This window comes from Morone saxatilis, unplaced genomic scaffold (genome assembly GCF_004916995.1).
Source record: "Morone saxatilis isolate NCDOM2014 unplaced genomic scaffold, NCSU_SB_2.0 Contig3, whole genome shotgun sequence".
In the NCBI taxonomy this organism is placed as follows: Eukaryota; Metazoa; Chordata; class Actinopteri; family Moronidae; genus Morone; species Morone saxatilis.
The window spans coordinates 8,581,055-8,586,414 of record NW_023339873.1 but is presented as its reverse complement, the minus strand read 5'-3'; positions in this window follow the sequence as shown (position 1 = coordinate 8,586,414).

The window sequence follows — 5,360 nt, the reverse complement described above, 5'->3', positions numbered from 1 at the left end:
ATACAGGATATTTGGGTTCTTTTTACTGTTTGACAAAAAATACATCTGAAAACGCTCCCTTGAGGTCTAAGAAACTATAATAGACATTTTTAGTATTGTTTTGATGTTTTGTATACTGAAGGATAAATCGGTTAATTAGAAAACAACAACCAATAGATTAATTGATAATGCAGCCCTAATGTCAAGTAACACCATCAATAAGACATGCTTTATTGAGTTTACAAAATAAAATGTTGGCTAAAATGTCACTTCATAGTGTCTGCACTAAATCCCTCCTCACTGGTAGTCCAGGACGAATAAAACAAATGCTCTGAACATATTTTTGATATGCATTAAAGTCAATAGACCAAATGCAACAGACACAAATTTGCACAGAAAAATCCCCAGGGTGGAAGAGCAGAGTGGGGGTTCGGCTGTCCATGATTAGATGGCTAAAAGCCAATCGACCCAGCAGTCAACTCATCTAACATGCATGTGTGTACAGGAACACACACACACACACACACACATTGAAATACAGACATTAGAAAGTCTGGGCTATTAAATTCTCATTACCATGACAACGCCAGGACTGAATGACCCTAAGCAGTGGATTGTGGGATAGATTTTGTTCCCTGCGAGTCTGGAGCAGAACTCTGCTTACTCATCTGACCACAGCTCTCAGTCTTTCTCTTTCTCCTTGATGTCTCCTTCTCCTCTTACTGTTACACATTGAATGTGTGTGTGTGTGTGTGTGTGTCTAAATCAGAGAGAAGTGTGTGTTGTGCATAGATCATCAATAGGTCCTCTGGTTCTCTGAGTTGAAAAAGCAGACTGATTACTGAAGAGCTCACAACTGGGCCCACTCATCCATGCTGCTGAGTCTTCATCTGTATGTACACATTTATGGAAACGCACATATCCACAAGCATATAATTTAACACTTGTATCTAGTGATGGTGTATGTGTGTGTGAGTGTGTGTGTGTATGTGTGTGTGTGTCATATGTTGCATGTGCTAGTAGGCATCACTCTCAATGTCACAGCCAATCAGTTTTACGACCGGAGCATCCATAAATCTCTCTTCATTTATTAACCTCTTTCTCTTTCAGTCGCCCCTCTTCTGTGACCCCGGCTCTCTCACTGCATACACATCTGTTTATGGAGGGGACACGCTGAGTCAAAGAGATGTAAAGAAACTCAGTGTACAATGCCCGGATTGATTATCAACCTTACTTTGTACTGGTTAACTGGTAAAATGGGACAATCCAAAACAAGGCCTGGAGGCTAAATTTGGTCCTCAACGAACCCTGTTTTGGCCTTTTAAATTGCCCCAGAGATAGAGAGGTGCATTGTTGGGTCTAATCTAAAGCAGTTAATGGAGTGAATTTTATAATTCATCAACAAAGTCACTCTTCTGGCTGTACAGGACACAGATGTTATTACAATAACTGCAGCAGCTTTATTAAGACCTTGTTTTCATCAATCTAAATTATGGTTTATGTGGTTTGCAATGCCACATAAACACACACACTCTCTCTCGGAAATGCAATATTGAGCAGATGAGGTTACTTAGTCTCTCTAATTTAATTTACTTTGAATTACTCGATATTAAACTTCTGCCAGCGGAGGGCCAACACTCCTGTCCACACCAGTAATGTTTCAACATCAGTCACTCAGATACTCATCAACACATCAAGACACACAAAATTAAAACAAAATATGGAACTCCTTTTGAGATATAATCCCAGATGAAATGATTTGATTTCCCTTTGCTTTCTCATCACCTTTATGAGAGGTTCTTCATAGTCCAACCACTGATATCCTATCATATTGATTGAATACCTGAATTGGAAATTAGAAAACTGGAGTTATGTTGTAGCTGATGGAGCAATAACATCCATAGAATCAAAACACAAATTCTTCGTGAGAGTTCAATAAGAAGATTGATACTACTCACAATCAAAGTGGTATCAATCTTCTTATCTAACTTAGCAAGAAAGCAATTAAGCATTTTTTTTTTTTTTTTACAAAATGTGAAACAATTCCTTTAAAGGCAGCTGCTGTATGTATTGTTATGTGTATTTCATCCACTCCCTGTACCTCCAGCCGGTTTCTATCTGCCTTCACATGCCACAGTCTTTCCATATATCTTTACTTCTGTATTGATTATTAACTACACTGCTGATGCTGACCATTAATCTTTCTAGCGAGCAAGTCTGAAGGACATTTGCATGTCTGTATGAACAATAATTCATTTACAATGAACAAATGGAGAACGTAAAGGACAAAGAGACAACTGCTGCACAAAGACGTAATAGGATTCGCTTATGTTTCAGTTAAAATATTAAATAATATCAATAGATAATAAACAAAGATTTAGGTTTATTTTTTACTATTACAGGTAAAAATGACTCTCCATTTTACAAAGGTGGAAAAAGGGCTAAGTGTAAAAAATGAATACAAAGATGCTGAGCCACTGTGGTGCTTCTGAGAGACAATCCATGCAGTCTAGTGTCAGAGTTCACTCCCTGGGGACAAGTATACTGAAGGATTTATGGACTCATGTCTGATGCACACCTCCACACACACACAAACAGACACAATGTCAATGAGCAACATATATGATGTCACCCGATCTGTATGACTCATGTGACACACGCAGTTTGATTGCTCTGGATTCAAAATTAAATCACATTTCTTAGAATAAAGGAGGACAAAAGAAGGTCATTTTGGAAGAAACCTACTGACCAGGCTTTTTTATTGTGGAATAAAATGTTTGTGTTCGACTTGTAATTACTATCAGCAGACCGTGGAGGGTATTATTGCTCTTATCCGGAGGCAGCTGTGGACTATTTTAAAAAACTTATTAGGCCAACAGTGCCACATCAGCGAATTATGAATGAAAGTTTGACCTCCTCTCCTCCACAGGTTTAATCTATTAATATATATCCTTTGAATTTTTATTTTATTTCATTTGAGTTTTGGTCTTATTTTTACTATTTTCTATCTTTTTAGTGTCGTATACCAGATGAACCACACAGTGCTTTAGCTCAACTGCTCATCCTGTTCACGCCAAAATGTTAGCAGAAATCATGCACTCACCCACATACACACACAAAAAACAATCACACATCAGTCATACATCTCATGTCATTTTCTGACCATAAATGTTCAAAACACTTATCAGGGGAAATAAGGGACCACAAAGGTGGGACAATATGGGGAACATATATATTGCAATGAACAGAAGACCTTCTTCAACATCACTGTCTTGATATTTGCTGTCTCCTGATTTAGTATTGAGTATTTTACAGGCTTGTTGACATCATTACTAACATAATATGAAATACATCAAACTAAATAGCATTGCCAAAAACACATGTTTTTCTGATTAAAATCTGTAAATATCTTATCTTTTTCTGGGGTGGGACAGCATATTTGACACAAAAACTGAATCATGATTTACAATATTTAAAAGCAATAATCTATTGTATATTTATATTGTATATTTACCAAGCTGTAAAGAAAGTGGGGTGATTGAAAAATGGCCCAGAGGGTACCAGCAGGGAGAGGAAGATAAGCAATGATTTACATTTTAAAGGCAGGGTTAAGGAGTCTAATGATGCACCCATATGTGCGTGTGTGTGTGTGTGTATGTGTGTGTAGATTTCATACCTGCTGTGTTTGGTATACATGGGTGCATGTACAGGAAGGAGGTGGATCTAATTAAGTTGCTCTAGAGAAATGACTTCATCCTGACTCCCTTTTCCCTGCCCCCTTCCCAGCACCCCCAACAACCGGCCACACCCTGCCCCCCACCCCTGATATCCCAGCACCACCCATGGTTTGCATGGCAGCATGACAGCACGTCTTTGGACCAAATTAGCTGTCAGTGCAACCCCCTAATTCCCATCAGACAGTGGGGTAATTTAATCAGCCAGCTATAGCCTGCAGCAGAGCAGACATGCTTACACACAAACACACACACAATAATCCAGAACGATTATATCGTACAATAACAGGAGTTGTAGAAAAGAGCAGATGAGCTTCAACCAAACTTTTGCTTCATTTGGTTTTAATATTATCTGCAGTTTTTCCCTTAAGTTTTCCCATAAAAAAGTCAACAAATGAAATCTAGATTTGTCAGGGTTTCTCAGACACATTCATTTACAGTAAGCAACTTTGAATTACATATAATTTTTACTTTTATATCTCTGTTACCGTTTGGTGTTTATTAGCTTGCGAGCTTCGCTGTGACAGACTTTTTCTACTGGATTAAACTGAATGAAGCCTAATCCTAATCAGAACAGATTAAATTACCCAGATCACTATAATAACTGGATTACACAGACTCCCCCCTGACTCAAGACACCCCTTCCCCTTTTCTAAAATCTCTATCCACACACTAAAACAGACACACTGTCAAAGATGGTTACATCATGGGGGAAAAATTAGAGGAGGATTAAGAGACAGACAGCTTTATTGTGGAGGTATAAGAAAAAGAGAAGTTGAAAAAGTTACCTGACCTGTGAGTTTGCAGTAAAGTAATAACTGTGTGTGTGTGTGTGTATTTTGCTCTTGTGTGGTCTGACTATCCAGGTGTCGGTGTGTGAAACTCGCTTATTAATTCAGTTCTGTCTGGGGAGCCTTGTTAATGAAATTGTTCAAAAGTTCAATCGAAAAGGTACACAAATGCACACACACACAAACACACACACACACACACACATTGTGATTGGTGTTAACAGTGTAACTAATGCAGTGACACAGGGAACAAAAGCCCAGCTGTCACTCCAGAGGCTTAACAATCATATATGAATATTCATCACAGCAGAGAGCGACAGAGGGCGAGCTTGGCTTTGCAAAGCATCATCTTGGTACCGTGGAGTCAGCTCCTCAACCTCTTCTTCATCAAAACATGACGCATATACAAAACAAACTTGATTTAGAGATTGATTTAGTATTATCTAGTATTGCTAGCCTTAAAGTAAGAATCCCACCATTGTCTCTAAAAACAAAAACAATGCTTTCTTTTTAATAGTGTAAAATTAAACATTTAAAAAACACATCACACATTATGTGAGCAGGAGTGGTTACTTACATTATTATTATTATTATCGTTATTAGTGAACATCTATATTGTATGCATGTTAAGCTAACCTATGTGCACCAGCTACAACACTCTAAAAACTCTAAATACTCAAATTTATTTAGATTAATTACTTTTAAGTGTAGCGATTGCTTCTTTTCCCGCTACAATTAGTGCCAAAAATAAATTGTCCTTTTAACCTTTTAAGTAAATTATTTGTAAAAAATAAAATAAAGTGTTACCTCTATTTTGATTTCTTTGTGTTTCTTTTCTCTGTATTTGTGTGTCAGC